Here is a 21,437-nt window from a genome sequence, read left to right on the forward strand (position 1 = left end):
TTGGTAATCTTGAGGTGAGCAGTTTTGGTAAAGTGGTAGGAATGGAAGCCAGACTGAAGGGTTGTGAACCAAGTGGAAGCTGCCACCTGAAGAACAGTGCCAGTGGAGATGGGAGGAAATGGGATCAAAAGCATCCTCTAAGTCATGGAGGAGAGGTTGCCTCTTTTTCTAAATGAAGTCTGAGGTGAGGGACTCTGCTGTGAAAAGGGAGGCAGTGGGACGGGTTGATTGAGAAGAGAAGGTTTGGAATGGCTGTTGTGGTTGGCACGCAGATTGGCATGAATCAACGAAGACCCAGTTGAGATTGGATAACAGTTTGGTAGCAGACCCAGTCAGTGAGGTTGTTCTCTGTTCACCTGAACCACTTGGGCAAAAACTGACGGTGGGCAGACTTCAGAAAGTGGGATGATGGGACTATGGGGCAAAGGTTTCAAAGATTTCAGACAGCTTGACTCTTGTGTATTCCTATTTCTGGACATGTTGTCTGCTCGATAAGGATGGAAGGTTCTCAAGGTCAGGGACTGTTTTGCCTTTCCTCGTATCCCTAGCACTTAGTCCAGTGACTGGCATATACTTGCTTAGCAAGTATTTGTTGCTCAATTTGTTGTCATTCTCACTTGACCCCGAGTTGGGTCACCTCCCTGCTAGTGATGAACACCTCTGATGAACATGTCTCCCTGATTTCAGGATCAGAGGGCTATTGAACAAGGTGATCTCTGTCGTTTGGTCTTTAAAGGAATCGGGAATGACTTTGACATATACATGCAAGACACCTTGTTGGATGAGAGCCTTGAAAGCCACATTTTGTTCCATCGCATCAAAAGCTTTTGAAGAAAATAGTCAACAAATAATATGCACAGAGGGCATTCGCTCACTAGCATTCTCTGTGCCTTTGAGCCGGTTGTGAGATGGGAAATGGGTTGGTAGCTCTTGCTGTTCTCTTGGGTGCTCTTTTATTCCCAATAAGGTCTGATATTTTCCTCACACTTTGACTACCTTCCTCTCCTTAAGCTAGCCTGGCAGTCAGTCCCTCAATGTTCTCAAAGCTTCATGGCTGATCTCACCCGAGCCTTCTCTGTACAGACTCGGTTCAGTCCAGCTGCTCTCCAAAAAACACATTGGAATTGTGATGTTTGAAGTCCAGATGTCCTTGGGCTCCACTGGCCTTGATGAAGAAAAGTTTTTCATCCTTTAGATGTGTTATCTTTCTTCCAATTTGGTCTTTAAATGCCTTTGGAATGATTTGGCTTAATTGAGTCTCTAACTAAACTTTCTGAAAAATGTTTCCCCATGATGCTACTCTTCATCTTCTGCCATCCTTCTCCATAAGATTTGATGAATGAATTAATAGTCTAAACTGATGAAGCCTTTGGCGAGAGAAAGCAGTTGTCATTATTTTCCATTGGTTATACTTCTGTATAAGATGTTTGTAATCGACATCCATGTCCATTTCTCATTTTAGCACCTTATTTAAAAAGGTTGGGTTGGAGTTGTTCTAATTGAACCCCATCTAGTTCTAGTTTTCCATTTTATTCTTTTAGTTTTATGTTTTTTTTTCTTTTGGTGAGGCAATTGTGGTTAAGTGACTTGCCCAGGGTCACACAACTAGTAAGTGTCAAGTGTTTGAGGCCGGATTTGAACTCAGTTCCTCTGGACTCCAGGGCCAGTGCTCTATCCACTGCGCCACCTAGCTGCCCCAGCTCTTTTAGTTTTATGTTAATTTGGATCTTTGCCCTGACAAGTCAGTGGTAAGTGGCACAACAGCAAGCTGATCCTGGAATAGCTTCCATGTCAGGAATGTTTCTTGGTTCTCCCCACGTCCAGCACCTCCTGATTCTTTCCTTAAAGGTGATGTATAAGTGTGAGGCTTCCAGAACCATTTTCTCTTTTTTCTTTTTCTTTTTTTTTTTTTTGTGGGGCAATGGGGGTTAAGTGACTTGCCCAGGGTCACACAGCTAGTAAGTGTCAAGTGTCTGAGGCCGGATTTGAACTCAGGTACTCCTGAATCCAGGGTCGGTGCTTTATCCACTGCGCCACCTAGCCACCCCCTGGAACCATTTTCTGACCTAAGTTTTGCTGTCTTTGCCTGTACACACTTTTGCTTTAAAGTCTGTAAGACTCAGTCATTGGCAAACTCATTTGGAAGATTTTACTGAATTCTTCATAGAATCTCTGTGTTTCTTCATCCTTTGCAACAAATCAAGGCCACTGGCAATTTTGTTCATGTGGCCTTTTTTTTGCAAATGTTCACGAATACTGCAAGATGAGAAAACCAAATGTCCTGTGGAATATTTCTTCTTGTTTTTGGACACACAAGGAAACCACTGAGGAGAACATTCCACTGAGCTATAACTTACCTTCTTTGGTCTTCTGGTTTCCTTTATAGCGAGAATGTCAAGATAGATATGCCTCAATTCTTCCACTGGCTGGCTATTAGATACCGATTTTATATGTAGGATATCTAGAGTACCCAATAATTAGAGCTAAATTAATGTTTCTCTATCATCTCCAAGCCACATGGTTCTTAGAACCCTCAGCATCTGTTTTGGCTACTTTCTTTTTTTTGTTGTTTTTTTTGGTTTTTTAGTGAGGCAATTGGGGTTAAGTAACTTGCCCAGGGTCACACAGCTAGTAAATGTTAAGTGTCTGAGGCCGGATTTGAACTCAGGTACTCCTGACTCCAGGGCCGGTGCTCTATCCACTGCACCATCTAGGAGCCCCTGTTTTGGCTACTTTCAAAGAGGCAGGAAGACTGCCTCTGGGACTGGGAACCATTTTGTATATTTCTTTGTTCCATGGGTCACCAATGCCAAAGGATTGATCACCATGTGGTCAGTGTTCTGGTGGTGAGCCTTTCCATACTTAGCTGGGCTGGAGTAGCTAGGTGGTGCTGCAGTGGATAAAGCACTGGCCCTGGGTTCTGGAGGACCTGAGTTCAAATCTGGCCTCAGACACTTGACACTTACTAGCTGTGTGACCCTGAGCAGGTCACTTAACCCTCATTGCCCTACCAGAAAAAAAGAACCATACTTAGCTGGGCTGATCTTCCAAAATCAACATAGTCGGTTGCTGTGCCCATACTTGAAGCCACCCTAGCTTGGTAGACCCTAGCACAGCTTTTGAGGACCCAGTGTCATCTCTATGGCATAGGGAGAAACACTATGTGGACGAGGTAGAGACTACAGGTATACTTATCCCAGTTTTCCAAATGAGGAAACCAAGACTCAGAGAATTATATGATTTGTTCAGGGTTCCATAGCTAGTGTCAGAGGCAAGAGTTTTACTTAGGTCTTCCTAACTCCAAGTCCAGCAACACCATGCTGACCCATGTGCCTTTGGGCAAGTTATTGAATCACTTCCCTTAGCCTCAGTTTCCTCATCTCTAAAATTGTTGGAGTAGGAGATATCTATGATCTCTCCAGCTCAAAGTGGCTTATCCTATCATACAATGGGCATTGGGCACTTCACGTCTTAGCTTCCAATTTGAGTCAGAAATGTTTGTGAAGTGCACATCTGATTCCTATCAGGATGGCTCATGTGGTCAGACCCAAGTGGGGAAGCAGGTTAGCTTGGGGCACAGGCCTATATTGGTCCAGGAAGTGGCTTATTAGGAAGAAGTACTGTCAGGTGCTGGCCTCTTGTTTGGTTGAGTAACCTCCCTCTGGCTTTACTTCATTCTGGTCTGAGACACCAAACCTCTGTGTCTCTGGGTCCCTCCCTCCCCTTAATGTGGCCACCTGCCTTGGACTTTCCGGGTCACTGGTCGGGACTCTGCCTTTCCTGCTTCCCCCAGATATGGTGGCCTCATTTGCTTGGGAGTTTGACTTGGTGTGTGTGAGCCTTTATCTTTGTATCCCCCCCAGTGCCTACCACACAGTAGATGCTTAATAAAGGTGTAGTGAACCAAATTGAGTGGTCCCAGGTGGGCTGGTTTGACTGGCCACATAGAAATGGCTTTAAGGTTGACAAGTGGTGATTATTTTGTCCTTTCAGCTCCTGAGGCAGGTAGCCTTCGAGTGACCAGAGGAGTACCTGGGGAAGACTGCCTCATTGGATTCTGTCAGCCTCGGAAGCCTCTTTCGCTTAAACTCCTCTCAGAAGCTCTGCAGTGAGTAAAACTTGGCTTTGTTGAGTATTTCTTGATTAAAGCCCGTATTATTTGCCTGTCCCATCCCAGTTGGACTTTGGCAGAAATTGTGGCTATTGGAGCTTTGTCATGCCCATGTGAGGGAGTTGGAGATAGGTTTTAGTAAGGACCTTCTTACAGAGGAAGTAGGGCAATCAAGAGATAGCCCTCTTGTACCACTAATGCTCCCCCCAATTATTTTTCATTGACCTATCTGTGTACGTGTTGTACCCTCTCAGTAGAATGTAAGCTCCTTGAGGACAAGGGTTTATTCCCTTTTGTCTTTGTAGCCCTGGTACCTAACCATAAGGATAACTGAGTGATTTACACACAGTAGGTGCTTGATTAGTGCTTATTGGGTTGATTTTAATTGTATAAGATTTGTAGATGACACCAAGTTGGGTAGAATGGTAGACACACTGGTTGACTGACTCAGAATCCAGAAAGATCTTGACAGGCTAAAACACTGGACTAAATCCACTAAGATGAAATTCAGTAGGGTGAAATGTAAAGTCTCACACTTGGGTCCAAAAAACAACCTCACACATATAGTATTGGGGCGATCTGGTTGGATTTGGAGTGTTTAGTGAACAGGTGTCAAATACACATTACATGCAGCCCACAAAATTCCCAAATACAGCCTGAGCCAGATTAAAGTATAATAGGTGAATATTGACTACAATAAATAAAAATACAATAGAACATAGGTCATTTTAATGTGTTGTTTTTTTGCTAAGCCACTATGTTGCACAGGGATCCTAATATAAAGTTTAGTCACCCCTGTTTCTGAGTTGGACGCCACTGGTTGTTTTCAGTCATGTCTCACTCTTTGTGACCCCATTTGGGGTTTTCTTGGCAGGGATACTGGAGTGTTTTGCAATTTCCTTCTCTGGCTCATTTTACAGATGAGGAAACTGAGACAGAGTGAAGTGACTTGTCCAAGGTCACAAAGTTAGGAAATGTCTGAGGCTGGATTTGAACTGAGATCTTCTTGACTGCAGGCCCTGTGTTCTATCTACTTCAGCACCACCTAGCTGTCCTCTAATAGAAGTTAGCAGCATGTAAATAACATGGTAGTCAGTCTTGGGCTTTATTAAGAAAGGCTTAGATTCCAAGAATAAGAGTCATTGTCCTTATTCAAAACCATCTGGAATCTGTGTTTAGTTCTAGGCACCAGGGTTTAAGCAGAACATTGAGAAGGTGAATGTAGCAGAATGGTAAGGGGTTGTGATCAAGGCCATGCTCTCTGAACATCAGTTGGAGAAGACTCAGAGGATGTAGCTGTGTCTGTTTGGATAGGGCGGCCTGGGTCTGGGACTATGGCTGGCATTTGTGCTCTCAGTGTTCTTAAGCCTTTCAAAGGTATTTGTTTTACATTGTTGTTGTTATTGGAGGCATGATCCTCCTGCTTCCGCTTCCTTCACCCTGCATCAGTTCATACAGGTTTTCCCAGGTTTCTTTGACACTGTCTCCCTCATACTATCTTCTGGCACAATAGTTAAGTGTATTCCATTACAGGAATCTCTGTGGGGGTGCAGGTCTGGTGGGAATATTTCTGGGTAAATGGAGCACTTTGGGGTTGAACTAGCCAAAGAGTCTTTCCATTTGTTGTCCTCCTGGTTCTCTGAGGATGTAAGAGTTTCTGAGCATGGCTGCTCTCCACCTTTCTCCTGACCTCCCTTTGGCTGGAGAGCTCCTGCTGCTGCCCTTGCTAACTGCCACAGCAGCTGAAGTCTCTGCATGGCTGCACCCACCCCCTTCCCACGGCAGCCAGCCCTCAGAGAGGGTTTTTCGCAATAAGCAGGAGCAGAGGGAGCCTTCTGGGCACCAGGAGGCCCGGCTCCCATAGGCCCCTATAACTCAAAGGCAGCTTCTTAGGACAGTTCTTTCCTGTGGCTTTCCCTTCCATTAAACCAGGTTGGTACTAAATATTGGTCCCCTGGTTTGGGGCAGATGCTTTGAGAGCTGGTGAGTGTTGAGGTTTGGGGCTGTAGATAGGGCAGGAGGGGGCAAGCAAGCGAATCACAGTGTACTTTGCTGAGGGATGGCATGCCTAATGATGGAGAGCCCTCCAAATGTCCTGTTGGGGCCTCCCACCAAATTGGGCCCAATGATCTGGATGTCCTGGCTGGTCAGAAAAATGTGGGTGGCTTGGCACTGTTGGAGGAAGCTTGATGGTGGCTCCTTTTTTTCCCTTGCTGCTTGGATTTTCTTTGTGAAGGGGAGAGAGTGAAAGGGAGAGGGGGAGAGAGAGAGACAGAGAGACAGAGAGACAGAGAGAGAGAGAGAGACAGAGAGGGAGAGATAGAGAGAGGGGGAGAGGGAGAGAGAGAGAGAGGGACAGAGACAGAGACAGAGAGACAGAGAGAGGGAGAGAGACAGGGGGGGAGAGACACAAAGAGAGAAACAGAGAGAGACAGAGACAGAGAGGGAGAGACACAGAGGGAGAGACACAGAGAGAGACACACACAGAGAGATACAGAGACAGAGAGAGACAGAGAGGGAGAGACAGAGACCCCACACAGAGAGACATAGAGACAGAGACCCCCCCACAGAGACAGAGAAAGATGGAGACACCCCCCCCCCAAACACACACACAGACAGAGACAGAGAGAGGTGCCTCTGAAAGCTTTTTACATTTCTGTGTACTTTGGGTGAATCATAGAATCTTCCTTTCCGAACTCCCCATGCAAATAATCCTTTGTGTAAAAACAGTGGGTCTTAAGGTCTCATAACCATTTTGCAGAGCTTAAGGAACCAAGCACTTCCTAAACACTCAGTTTCTCTCTGGACTATCCCAAAATGCCCAGTTAAAATCTTGAACTGTTCTTTCTTTCTTTTTTTTTTTTTGTTTTTTGCAGGGCAATGGGGGTTAAGTGACTTGCCCAGGGTCACACAGCTAGTAAGTGTCAAGTGTCTGAGGCTGGATTTGAACTCAGGTCCTCCTGAATCCAGGGTCTGTGCTTTATCCACTGTGCCACATAGCTGCCCCCTAGAACTGTTAGACAGTGAAAATGATGCTGGTACAAATGAACAAAGCTCTTTTCGTAGCCTGCTCTTAGTGTCTGGAACAGAGAAATGGGCATGAGAGGAGGTCAAAGGTGTGAGTGACCTTCTGACCCTCTTGGTTTATGGACAGAACAGTTGGGTCCCCAAGAAGGATGGGGACTTGCTAAAGGTTGTATCACAAGTTAGTGGTGGGGTCAGAGGTCATGTCTCCTGCCTCCCAGGATCCTTGCAGGACGTCACACTGCCCTCCACCAATGAGCCAAGTCACCAAATGGCTGGCATAACTCAGCTGGCCGGAAGTAGCCTGGCTGCCCATCAGCCAGCTTGCTGGCCAGCCCCCTTAGGTGACCTTGTCCCCTGCTCAATCACGAAACACCATTTGGGGAGAATGGATCAGTAGTTTCCAGCTGCTTTTGCTTCCTTGAGGGACAGAGATTCAGTACATCCCTCTTCCTCCCAAGGCTCTCCTGGATCCTTAGTATCCAGCAGAATACCTCATTCCCTCAGCACACAGGGTGTTTGAGGTGGTCTGGATCGGATATAGTACTTGCCTCTGAGCTGCTTACAATCTACTTGGGAAAAGCATAATTATACTCGAGAAACAAATGGAAACCGTGGACTCCAATGGGGGTACAAGCCAATATGTTCTGCCAGGTGAGATGCAGCCCAATAAATGAGCAAGGTTTTCCCTTAGAAGCATTTTGCAAAGGCTTTGGAAGAGAGAAAAACAAATCTGGTGCCTACAAGCTGTTGTAAACCCTATGAGAATCCTCTAAAGAAAACACCAAAACCCAGAGAAAGAAGGGGAAATAGAGCCAGTAAAAGAGAAACTGAGGCTGAGCTCAATCAGGCCCAGCCTTTACTGGCATTTGGGAGAAAAGCTGCCAAAGTGTCAGACCAGGCTCTCCCAAGTAGTTTCTTTATGAACTACTGTCCAGGAACCCATCGACCCCTTTTGTTGCTCCAAGATTCTTTGCAGGACAGGATTGCAGGATAGAGCTGGGAGGGGCCTCAGGGGCCATCTTGGGTCCAGCCCTGTCATGGTCCACAGGGAGGAACTGAGACCCGGGGAAGTTACTGTGCAGTTTGGGGTGCAGAGTTTCCATAAAATGCTCCATTTTTGCCTGCATTGATCTCAGGGGCTCATGTTGGACGGAGATCATGGGGAAGGCTGTGGGAAGCTATGTTGTTTCCCCTCTACACAATAACCAAATGAAAATGACATCCAGACTATGTGGTGTGTGTGCACGCGCATATGTGTGTGTGTGTGTATGTGTATTATACATGTGTATCTATCTGTGTGTATGTATTATGTGTCTGTCCCTCCCGTCCCTTCCCCTCAACTATTCTCATAATCTGTCTTTCTCCCTTGAAGGATATTCTTTTTTTTGACCTCCTCTTCCACCTCCCCCTCCTCCTCCCCCTCCTTCTCTCCACCTTCCCCTCTGTTCCCCCTCTTCTCCGATTCCCTTTCCTCCTCCGCCTCCTCCTTCTCCTCTAACCCATCCTGTCCTTTCTAAGCTATCCTATTGTGTCTAAGCTACCCATTCCTATCTGAAGATATCCTGTCTTAGCTAAGTTATCCTGTCCTGTCCTAAGTTATCCTGTCCTGTCCTAAGTTATCCTGTCCTGTCTAAGCTACCCTGTCCTAAACTATCCTGTCCTGTCTAAGCTACCGTGTCCTAAGATATTCTGTCCTGTCTAAGCTACATTGTCCTAAGTTATCCTGTCCTGTCTAAGCTATCCTGTCCTGTCTAAACTACCCTGTCCTGTCCTAAGTTATCTTGTCCTGTCCTAAGGCTATCCGGTCCTGTCCTAAATTATCCTGTCCTGTCTAAGCTACCCTGTCCTAAACTACGCTGTCCTGTCTAAGCTGTCCTGTCCTGTCCTAAACTATCCTGTCCTGTCTAAGCTACCGTGTCCTAAGATATTCTGTCCTAAGATATTCTGTCCTGTCTAAGCTACATTGTCCTAAGTTATCCTGTCCTGTCTAAGCTACCCTGTCCTGTCCTGTCCTGTCCTAAGCTATCCTGTCCTGTCTAAGCTACCCTGTCCTAAGATATTCTGTCCTAAGATATTCTGTCCTGTCTAAGCTACATTGTCCTAAATTATTCTGTTCTGTACTAAGTTATCCTGTCCTGTCTAAGCTACATTGTCCTAAATTATCCTGTCCTGTCTAAGCTATCCTGTCCTGTCTAAACTACCCTGTCCTGTCTAACCTATCTTGTCCTGTCTAAGCTACATTGTCCTAAGTTATACTGTCCTGTCTAAGCTGTCCTGTCCTAAGCTATCCTGTCCTGTCTAAACTACCCTGTCCTAAGCTATCCTGTCCTAAGCTACCCTGTCCTAAGATATTCTGTCCTGTCTAAGCTACATTGTCCTAAGTTATCCTGTTCTGTCCTAAGTTATCCTGTCCTATCTAAGCTGTCTTGTCCTGTCCTGTCCTAAGCTATCCTGTCCTGTCTAAGCTACCCTGTCCTAAGTTATCCTGTCCTGTCCTAAGTTATCCTGTCCTGTCTAAGCTACCCTGTCCTAAGATATTCTGTCCTAAGATATTCTCTCCTGTCTAAGCTACATTGTCCTAAGTTATCCTGTCCTGTCCTAAGCTATCCTGTCCTGTCTAAGCTATCCTGTCCTGTCTCAGCTACCCTGTCCTAAGATATTCTGTCCTGTCTAAGCTACCCTGTCCTGTCTAAACTACATTGTCCTAAGTTATCCTGTTCTGTCCTAAGATATTCTGTCCTGTCTAAGCTACATTGTCCTAAGTTATCCTGTTCTGTCCTAAGTTATCCTGTCCTGTCTAAGCTGTCCTGTCCTGTCCTGTCCTGTCCTAAGCTATCCTGTCCTGTCTAAGCTACCCTGTCCTAAGATATTCTGTCCTGTATAAGCTACATTGTCCTAAGTTATCCTGTCCTGTCCTAAGCTATCCTGTCCTATCTAAGCTATACTGTCCTGTCTAAGCTATCCTGTCCTGTCTAAGCTACCCTGTCCTGTCCTAAATTATCCTGTCCTTTCTAAGCTACATTGTCCTACGTTATCCTGTCCTGTCTAAGATATTCTGTCCTGTCTAAGCTACATTGTCCTAAGTTATCCTGTCCTGTCCTAAGTTATCCTGTCCTGTCCTAAATTATCCTGTCCTTTCTAAGCTACATTGTCTTACGTTATCCTGTCCTGTCCTAAGCTACCCTGTCCTAAGATATTCTGTCCTGTCTAAGCTACCCTGTCCTGTCTAAGCTACATTGTCCTAAGTTATCCTGTTCTGTCCTAAGTTATCCTGTCCTGCCTAAGCTACATTGTCCTAAGTTATCCTGTTCTGTCCTGTTATCCTGTCCTGTCTAAGCTACATTGTCCTAAGCTATTCTGTCCTGTCTAAGCTACCCTGTCCTGTCTAAGCTACATTGTCCTAAGTTATCCTGTTCTGTCCTAAGCTATCCTGTCCTGTCTAAGCTGTCCTGTCCTGTCCTGTCCTGTCCTAAGCTATCCTGTCCTGTCTAAGCTACCCTGTCCTAAGATATTCTGTCCTGTCTAAGCTACATTGTCCTAAGTTATCCTGTCCTGTCCTAAGCTATCCTGTCCTATCTAAGCTATACTGTCCTGTCTAAGCTACCCTGTCCTGTCCTAAATTATCCTGTCCTTTCTAAGCTACATTGTCCTACGTTATCCTGTCCTGTCTAAGATATACTGTCCTGTCTAAGCTACATTGTCCTAAGTTATCCTGTCCTGTCTAAGCTGTCCTGTCCTGTCTAAGCTACATTGTCCTAAGTTATCCTGTTCTGTCCTAAGTTATCCTGTCCTGTCCTAAGTTATCTCGTCCTGTCCTAAGGCTATCCGGTCCTGTCCTGTCTAAGCTATCCTGTCCTAAACTATGCTGTCCTGTCTAAGCTGTCCTGTCCTGTCCTAAACTATCCTGTCCTGTCTAAGCTACCGTGTCCTAAGATATTCTGACCTAAGATATTCTGTCCTGTCTAAGCTACATTGTCCTAAGTTATCCTGTCCTGTCTAAGCTACCCTGTCCTGTCCTAAGTTATCTTGTCCTGTCCTAAGGCTATCCGGTCCTGTCCTAAATTATCCTGTCCTGTCTAAACTACCCTGTCCTAAACTATGCTGTCCTGTCTAAGCTGTCCTGTCCTGTCCTAAACTATCCTGTCCTGTCTAAGCTACCGTGTCCTAAGATATTCTGTCCTAAGATATTCTGTCCTGTCTAAGCTACATTGTCCTAAGCTATCCTGTCCTGTCTAAGCTACATTGTCCTAAGTTATCCTGTTCTGTCCTAAGTTATCCTGTCCTGTCTAAGCTGTCCTGTCCTGTCATGTCCTAAGCTATCCTGTCCTGTCTAAGCTACCCTGTCCTAAGATATTCTGTCCTGTCTAAGCTACATTGTCCTAAGTTATTCTGTTCTGTACTAAGTTATCCTGTCCTGTCTAAGCTGTCCTGTCCTAAGTTATTTTGTCCTACGATATCCTGTCCTGTCCAAGATATCCTGTCCTGTCTAACCTATCTTGTCCTGTCTAAGCTACATTGTCCTAAGTTATCCTGTCCTGTCCTAAGCTATCCTGTCCTATCTAAGCTATACTGTCCTGTCTAAGCTACATTGTCCTAAGTTATCCTGTCCTGTCTAAGCTGTCCTGTCCTGTCCTAAGCTATCCTGTCCTGTCTAAGCTACCCTGTCCTATCTAAGCTATCCTGTCTTGTCTAAACTATCCTGTCCTAAGATATTCTGTCCTGTCTAAGCTACATTGTCCTAAGTTATCCTGTCCTGTCCTAAGTTATCCTGTCCTGTCCTAAGCTATCCTGTCCTGTCTAAGCTACCCTGTCCTAAGATATTCTGTCCTAAGATATTCTGTCCTGTCTAAGCTACATTATCCTAAGTTATCCTGTCCTGTCTAAGCTGTCCTGTCCTAAGCTATCCTGTCCTGTCTAAGCTACCCTGTCCTAAGCTATCCTGTCCTAAGATACCCTGTCCTAAGATATTCTGTCCTGTCTAAGCTACCCTGTCCTGTCTAAGCTACATTGTCCTAAGTTATCCTGTCCTGTCTAAGCTGTCCTGTCCTAAGTTATTTTGTCCTAAGCTATCCTGTCCTGTCCAAGATATCCTGTCCTGTCTAAACTATCCTGTCCTGTCTAACCTATCTTGTCCTGTCTAAGCTACATTGTCCTAAGTTATCCTGTCCTGTCTAAGCTGTCCTGTCCTAAGCTACCCTGTCCTGTCTAAGCTACATTGTCCTAAGTTATCCTGTTCTGTCCTAAGTTATCCTGTCCTGTCTAAGCTGTCCTGTCCTGTCCTGTCATGTCCTAAGCTATCCTGTCCTGTCTAAGCTACCCTGTCCTAAGATATTCTGTCCTAAGCTATCCTGTCCTGTCTAAGCTACCCTGTCCTAAGATATTCTGTCCTGTCTAAGCTACATTGTCCTAAGTTATCCTGTCCTGTCCTAAGCTATCCTGTCCTATCTAAGCTATACTGTCCTGTCTAAGCTACCCTGTCCTGTCCTAAATTATCCTGTCCTTTCTAAGCTACATTGTCCTACGTTATCCTGTCCTGTCTAAGATATTCTGTCCTGTCTAAGCTACATTGTCCTAAGTTATCCTGTCCTGTCCTAAATTATCCTGTCCTTTCTAAGCTACATTGTCTTACGTTATCCTGTCCTGTCCTAAACTACCCTGTCCTAAGATATTCTGTCCTGTCTAAGCTACATTGTCCTAAGTTACCCTGTCCTGTCTAAGCTACCCTGTCGTGTCCAAGCTATCCTGTCCTGTCTAAACTATCCTGTCCTAAGATATTCTGTCCTGTCTAAGCTACCCTGTCCTGTCTAAGCTACATTGTCCTAAGTTATCCTGTCCTGTCCTAAGTTATCCTGTCCTGTCCTAATCTATCCTGTCCTGTCTAAGCTACCCTGTCCTGTCTAAGCTACATTGTCCTAAGTTATCCTTTCCTGTCTAAGCTGTCCTGTCCTAAGCTACCCTGTACTGTCTAAGCTACATTGTCCTAAGTTATCCTGTTCTGTCCTAAGTTATCCTGTCCTGTCTAAGCTGTCCTGTCCTGTCCTGTCATGTCCTAAGCTATCCTGTCCTGTCTAAGCTACCCTGTCCTAAGATATTCTGTCCTAAGCTATCCTGTCCTGTCTAAGCTACCCTGTCCTAAGATATTCTGTCCTGTCTAAGCTACATTGTCCTAAGTTATCCTGTCCTGTCCTAAATTATCCTGTCCTTTCTAAGCTACATTGTCTTACGTTATCCTGTCCTGTCCTAAACTACCCTGTCCTAAGATATTCTGTCCTGTCTAAGCTACATTGTCCTAAGTTACCCTGTCCTGTCTAAGCTACCCTGTCATGTCCAAGCTATCCTGTCCTGTCTAAACTATCCTGTCCTAAGATATTCTGTCCTGTCTAAGCTACCCTGTCCTGTCTAAGCTACATTGTCCTAAGTTATCCTGTCCTGTCCTAAGTTATCCTGTCCTGTCCTAAGTTATCTTGTCCTGTCCTAAGGCTATCTGGTCCTGTCCTAAATTATCCTGTCCTGTCTAAGCTACCCTGTCCTAAACTACGCTGTCCTGTCTAAGCTGTCCTGTCCTGTCCTAAACTATCCTGTCCTGTCTAAGCTACCGTGTCCTAAGATATTCTGTCCTAAGATATTCTGTCCTGTCTAAGCTACATTGTCGTGTCCAAGCTACCCTGTCCTGTCTAAGCTACATTGTCCTAAGTTATCCTGTCCTGTCTAAGCTACCCTGTCCTAAGATATTCTGTCCTGTCAGCTATATTCCTCCTCCTCATTGTCCTTTTCCCCTCCTCTTCCTTGTCACACTTCTCTCCCTTCTCCTCTTCCTCCTCATTCTCCTAACTCTCTTCCTTCTGCTTCTCCTCCTCCTCCTCTTGCTCATTTTCATCCTCCTTCTGCTCCTCCTCCTTCTCACTCTCTTCTTCCTCCTTATTCTCCTTCTCCTCCTCCTAAATTGCCTCCTCAGTCTCCTCATTTCCCTTCTCCTCTTCCTCCTCCTCTTCCTCCTCCTCCCCCTCCTTTTCATCCTCCTCGTCCTCCTCCCCTTCCTACTCCTCCTCCTCCCCCTCCCCCTCCTCTTTCCCAGTGCTCTTTTCCAAAACTCCCTCCAAGGAAGGTCCACACCATGTGATGCCCGTTCCCATGGATTATGGCAGAGCCCCGGGATGCTCTCTTCATCTCCAAGCAGACACGGTAGAGTCAGGCTGGTTGGGAATATCTTACCTACAGCATTGGGAGGAAAGCCCCAAGTGAAATGCCTCCATTAGAGATCTCTTTCCTTTGTTTTGATCCCTCTGACAAGGTACGAAGCTGACGCTGGGCATTAATACTTGGGTATGAGGGACAACAAGCGCAACCCCTAGTGCAGACCTGCAAGAGAGGACGTCATAACAATGCCCCCATTTCCCCAAGTACACATGCTGCCCTGTGGCATACTGAACGAGCCACAGATTGTTGTTTCTCCTGCTTGGCATCCAAGGTAGATAGGTGCTGGCTTGGGTACTTACTTTGCAGGTCTTACCTATTAGAGCACCTTAAAATGCTGCTTTGATTTAAAAAGCATATGTGTGTGTGTGTGTGTGTGTGTGTGTGTGTGTGTGTGTGTGTGTGTGTGTGTGTGTAGAGATGGGGGAGAGACAGAGACAGAGACACAGAAAGAGAGAGACATTGACAGACACACAAGAAGAGAGACAGACAGAGGAACAGAAAGAGACACAGAGACACACACACACACACACACACACACACAGAAAGAGAGAGACAAAGAGGCACACACAGAGACAAACACACACTCACACATAGAGCAAAAGAGGAAGAGCCAGAGACAGACACCTTGATATCCTGCCGCTAATTTTTCTGCATTAATGACTCTAAACAAATGCTCTCTCCCTTTGTAATGCAGTCCCTAATATGGCAGTAGAGACAAAGGACGCCGTTCTGGGTGTCAGAGCCCATTTTCCCAGAAATTGCTATAAGAAGAGAAGCAATCACTTAAGGCAGAGAGAGGCCGGCCCCCAGCTGGCATTTGTCTCGGGCCCAGCAGGGGAGCGGGGGCCTGAGCTGAGCACAGTGGCAGGGACTACTTCCTGGGCACGAGCTGCTTAATTTGAAAGCTGTCTCTGAGGTTTGATTTACTCCAGGCTTGGGACAATGGTGCCTCCTGAATTGATTGGTTGCGTTTGAGATACTGAAGATCCTTATGTGAAATTGCCTTCTTGATTTGACTCTGTTTAAATTAGTTGTCTCTCCCCCTGCCCCAAGTCTTCCATCTTCCCAACTTCCCTATTCTGGTCAAAGAGGCATCTGGGGTCCCAGCTTCCACCCTTTGGGGCCTCCCTCTGCCCACTACACCATACAACCTGCTGCCAAGCCTTAACCTTTCTACCCTCACCTGGTCTCTGGGATAGGCGCCCACCTCCTCACAGTGCACAGAGCCCCTTCCTTAGTGGAGGCTGTCACCACCTCTCACCTGGACCACTGAAATGCCTTCCAATTGATCTCCCTGCTTTAGATCCCCCACCCTGTTCACCCTCCACTTTGCCAAAATCATCGTCTTGCGGCCAAGGGCTGACCATGTGCCACACCCCCACCCCACACGCCACACTTTGATCACCTCCAAGATCAAATAAAAGAGCTGCCCTTCATGTCCTGCCCCCCCTCCTCCCTTTCCTTACTCCCCTCTCCCCCACGAAGCCTTTCATCTAGTGACAGGCTTCCTCAGCTTTATAATAATAACTGGGCTTCAGCAAACTTTAAACAAGTATCAAATCAGAGAACTCCTGGCATCAGACTGCTCAAAATGCATTTAACTAGCATTTATTAATCGATAAGCAGTTATTAAGCGCCTACTATGTGCCAGGCAATGTAAATGCAAGATAGCAAAAGTGAGACAGTTCCTCCCCTAAAGAAACTTACATTTGCATGGGAGAGGTATACATTGAAGTAGAAACAGAAAACACGGAAAATTAATTCTAGGGCACACTCCAGAAACCAAGGCTGTACTTTGGAAAGGGGGAGATACACCAAAAACAGAGAAGTAAAAAGTGGCACAGTGGATAGAGCACTGGCCCTGGAATTAGGCAGACTCATCTTCCTGAGTTCAAATGTGGCCTCAGTCATTTCCTAGTTCTGTGACCCTGGGCGAGCCACTTCACCCTGTTTGCCTCAGTCTCCTTAGCTGGAAAAGGAAATGGCCAACTGTCTCTGCCAAGAAAAGCCTAAATGGGGCCACGGAAGGTCATATACACAAGGAAGTAAAAAAATAAAAATGATTAAACATGAAGCCATAGACTTCTGGGATTTGCAGTTTGTTTGAAAATCTGTCCAGTAACTTGACCAGGTAGGAAGCAAACCACCTCCTTTGTTTCTGTGTTTGCTGGTCGTTTCACTGGGGTTTGCTCCTTCTGTGGGCATGGAGGTGACCCTAGGTTTGGGAAGACAAAGCTTGGCTGGGTCCCGCCAAGCTGCAGAGCTCTGAGTAGGGCCCGGTGGCTGGGCTTGTTAGCTTGGCCACAGGGGATGGGCCACAAGGGTGGCCACAGCCACTCTAGAACAGGTAGAGGTTGCAAGCTCCACTGGCAGGAGCCAAAGCAGCTGTACCAAGTCATTCCATGGAGTCTGTAGCTTTCTGTGCTCAGCATCATCTGGTAACTCTTCCAATATGTTGTTCTTCATATTTGCCATTCCACCCAGTCGTTCCCCAGTCTTTGAACGTCAGGATCATTTCTAGTGTCTTGCTCTGCTGAAGACATGGCTGGTAGAGCAGGGATTGGTTTGATACTTTCTTGATACTTAAGAAACTAGCACCTAGGTGGCACGCATTTACAGTTAGTGCTGGGCCTGGCATTAGGAAACCTGTGTTCAAATCTGGACACAGGCATTGACTAGCTGTGTGACCTTATGCAAATCACTTAACTTCTGTCTGCCTCAGTTTCCTCAACTGTAAAATGGGCTAATAATCTCACCTACCTTGCAGGGTCGCTGTGAGGATCCAATGAGATTTGAAAAGTGCTTTGAAAACCTTATGGTGCTATATAAATGATAGTTATTATTATTATTATTATTATTAAGAAACTGCCATCCTGAGCTAAAGGTCTCTGGGGAAAATAGCCATACACGTCACAGTGAATTTACTCCCATTTCTCTACATTCTGGGACTCAGAGGAGCACTGATGTAAAACCAGAAAGGCCCTTGGAGCTTGTTTAGTTCCGCTTCTGCATCTTAGGGGTCCCCGAAAGATGGTGACTTGTCCTCGGCCTCAGGTGGAGTGTAGCAGAGTTGAGATGATATCTTGGGTCCTCTGAAGCCCAACTCAAGTCTCCCCGCCCTCCACTATTCTACACTGCTTCTCATGAATGTTTTTTGGGGGGTGGGGCATTGAGGGTTAAGTCACTTGCCCAGGGTCACACAGCTAGTGTCAAATGTCTGAGGCCGGATTTGAACTCAGGTCTTCCTGAATCTAGGGCCTGTGCTTTATCCACTGAGCCACCTAGCTGCCCCCCTCATGAATGTTTTAAGTGGGTTTGGGGTCTCAACCTGTGATTTCTTCGGTGTAGGGAACTCCCAGTGAGAAAAACCTTTCAATGCAAATTGGGTTCTGCCCCGACACTGGCAATCTCAGAGAGCATTAGTGACTTGCCTAATATCACCTTGCTGGTAGGTGACCAGGGTGGGCCAATTTCCACATATGTTCCCCTTCCCATTCCCCTCGAGTGAAAGCCTTCCCACCAACCTGCTAACTCCATCTGACAGCAGATGCCTATTCAACTGCCATTGTCCTCAGCCTCCGCAGAGGAGAGAGGGCCAAGAGGGCCGTGGATTTTCTCAAGGCTGGTCGGTAGAATTTGAGTTTGGCATTGTTGTGGTCATTGGGAATGCTGCTTCCCTGATTTCTTAGCTCCCTAATTATGTTTGTCACAAGCATCCCTCTTCCACCTCCCTGCTCTGTTGGCCAAACTGATCCTCCCTAAAGCAGCCACTAATCCCCAGTTGCCATGTGAACCAGCAACAGGAGAGTGTGTCCCTTTGCAGAGAGAGATTTTCCTGAAAGGGCAGGTACCCCAGTGCACCATCTCAAAGAAATCTGGGGGAAGCTTTCCTGCCCGGTCCTTTGGGTTTGTAACCAACTGCAAAATCTATTGGAAGGAAGGGAAGGAGGGAAGAAGGGAGAGAGGGAGTAAGAAAGGAAAGGAAGAAAGGGAGAAGGGGGAAAAGGAGGTAGAGGAGGGAAAGGAAGAAGGGAGGAAAGAAGGGAAGGAAGAAAGAAAGGGAAGGAGGAAGAGATGAAGGGAAGGAGAAAGGAAGAAAAAGAAAGGGAAGGAAGAAGGGAGGAAAGGAGGGAGGGAAGAAATGAAGAATGGAAAGAGGGAGAGAAAATGAAGAAGGGAGGGAGAGAAGAAAGGAAGAAGGGACGGTAGAAGGGAGAAAAAGAGGGAGGGAAGAAAGGAAGAATGGAAAAAAAGGAGGGAGAGAAAATGAAGAAGGGAGGGAGGGAGGAAAGGAAGAAGGGAGGGGAGAAGGGAGAAAAGGAACGAGGGAGGGAAACAAGCACTTATTAAGCACTTACTATGATCTCATTTGACCTCACAGCAACCTTGAGAGGTAGATGCTATTATTACCCCGTTTTACAGGTGAGGAAACAGAGGCAGACAGGGCTTAAGTGACACCCGGGGTCATATAGCTAGTAATCGAGGCTGCCTTTGAACACTGGTTCAACTTCCTGAGTGCAGGCCCTGCACCATAGCCACACTGGGCTCTGTCCTAGACATTCCTCCTTTGCCTGCTTGGAACCCCTCCCTTTCCTGGAATCTGCTGGACCTTCCTGAGCCTTTCATGTTCATGCCTCCCTCTCTTTGTGACATGCTCTGAGAAGCCCGCCAGACTCCTGTCTCTTTCTAGCAAATGGCCGGCCATGGGCTGTGTTGTTCAGCTGTTTGGCTTTGTCCAGGCGGAGGATGGGAGTCGGACATAGCTCAGAGGTCAGGTCAGGAGGCCTGTGTCTTGGAGTGGGGGGCTCAGAAATCCCTGCCCCAACCTTGCTGGGGCCTGGGTGATCTCCTCTAGCTGAACACCATCCTCTTTGGAGATATGGCTGGATTCTGCCCGCCTCCCTCTTTCTGGACTTATCTTTAGAAACCCCTTCCTCATGCCACCTGTGTGAGCATAGGTGAATCGATTAGCCCTTCTGAGTCTCAGTTTCCCAGTCTATAAAATGGACATCACACTTGTGCTCTATACCTCATACGATGCCAGAACTTGGCAAAACTTCATGTTCCATGCAGATGCCATATGTCGTTACTTGGCGTTTGGGTTTTGGGTGGCTCCAGGAGAGGTCTGAGCATGTGACTTTGGCCATAGTCAGCACTTTCAAAAGTGTTCGGGGGGCAGCTAGGTGGCGCAGTGGATAGAGCACTGGCCTTGGAGTCGGGAGTACCTGAGTTCAAATCCAGCCTCAGACACTTAACACTTAACTAGCTGTGTGACCCTGGGCAAGTCACTTAACCCCAATTGCCTCACTAAAAAAAAAAAAAAAAAAAAAAGTGTTCGGGACTTTTTACCCCATGAGAGATTTCCACTCCCCAGGCCAAACCAGTTTGAATTACTTTGACTTATAACAATCCAGTTGAATTAGAGTTTTAGTGCCAGAATGGACTGGCAGGAATTTTTAGTCCAATCTCCTTAGGGGAGAGAAGAGAAAGCGGAGGTTCAGAGAGGTTAAGGAATTCACCCCAAAGCACACAGCCAATTACTTGGAGCTCTCTGGCTCTCTTGACAGCTAATTCTCTCTGTGTTCTACATCGCATTTCATCCCTGAGTTTCTTCTTCTGTGCATGGAGGAATTAATTAATTGTACTTATAATTATAATCCATCGAGTAGCTTTACCAAATCCGAACGTTCACTTTCCGGTTAATCCACACTCTCAACCCTCCTGCTTATTGTATTTCAAGGAACAGGATTAAGAATGCAGAAGAAATGGAAGGTTAAGTGGCGTTAGCTCCCAAGCCTGGATGGGCTCACTGAGGGACATGGCTGCATTGCAAGAAGAGAGAGCTGTAAGCCCCAGGCCTTACCTGGCTCTTCTCAAAGCCTCCAGGTCAGCAGAGTTACTTGATCAGTGGCCGCTTCCTTAGCTTCATTTGGCCTCTGGGATTGAATGGAACTGGGTGGTGCATTTTTGATTTCTTGAAATATTGGGTCCAGGCTTTGTTTTTAATCATTTTCAGAGAGTTCAAGGGCTTTTAAGTTCTTTCTCCTTGACCTTTTTTCCAGTTTAGTTATTTATACCCTCGGGTATCTTGCATTTTCCTCTAGTTTTTCAATCTTTTGATGTCGTTCTAATATTTCTTGCCATCTCATAGAGATACTGACATCTATGCAGGCTGGTCTAGCGTCCATTCCTTGGCTAAAGTTGACCACTTTCTCTTTTAAGCTGTTTGTCCTTCCAATTTTTTCCTCCAGGAGGTTTATTTGATCATTTTATTTCTTCTAGGTAGTCCTTGTAGAAAATCCATTCGCCTTTGAGTCTCTGCTTGTAGCTGTATGGGAGCCATGCTTTCCTTCCAACCTGGACTTTTGGTCATCACTAGCTGGATCATAATTGTTTGTGCTGGTTGGCATCAGCTTTAGTTCTTGAAGCAGATCTGGGCTTCACTCCCTCTTGTCTTTTGTAGGTGGTGTGGTTGACCTTGCTTGGTCTGACTCTGGGACCTCTGGGTTACTGCACTGATCTCCACTTTTCAGGGTTTGGCCATGCCCTGGATCTTCCTCCATGGCATCTTATGACAGAGTGCCCTTAGGCAGCTAGACTGTCCAGGTCTGAGTACTGCTGCTCCAGGTCTGAGTACTGGCTTCCAAGGGCCCTGCTATGGCTTTCTGAGAACTCTGGGGCTTCCTGGCTACCTTTGGGCTTTGGAGGGACCCTCTTATTTCTGTCTCTGTACCCAGAGCCTTGGACACTATTTGTGTATCTGGAATGTCTCTGGCCACCGGGAGGCTACCGGCTTGTCTGCCTGTACCAATGCTGACTTGCTGGCTGTCTTCTTTCCCAGATGCCCACGGGCATTTTTGGCAGTTCGGGGGTGGAAGGCTGGGGGAAGAGATGCCGCTTGCTATAGTTTCTCACTGGATTTCTGAATCATTATTCAGGGAGCTAAGATTTTTCAGGTTTGGGCTAGAGTTTCACAATGGAAGCTAGGTAGTCTGTCTCTATCTCACAGCCATCCATCTCCATGATATCCTTCCAAAGAAACTGAATCGTCTGATGTAGCCTTGTTAAAAGGAGGGTTTTAAGGTGGAATCTTGCTCTCCCA

Source organism: Dromiciops gliroides, chromosome X, assembly GCF_019393635.1.
Source record: "Dromiciops gliroides isolate mDroGli1 chromosome X, mDroGli1.pri, whole genome shotgun sequence".
NCBI classification, from domain to species: Eukaryota; Metazoa; Chordata; class Mammalia; order Microbiotheria; family Microbiotheriidae; genus Dromiciops; species Dromiciops gliroides.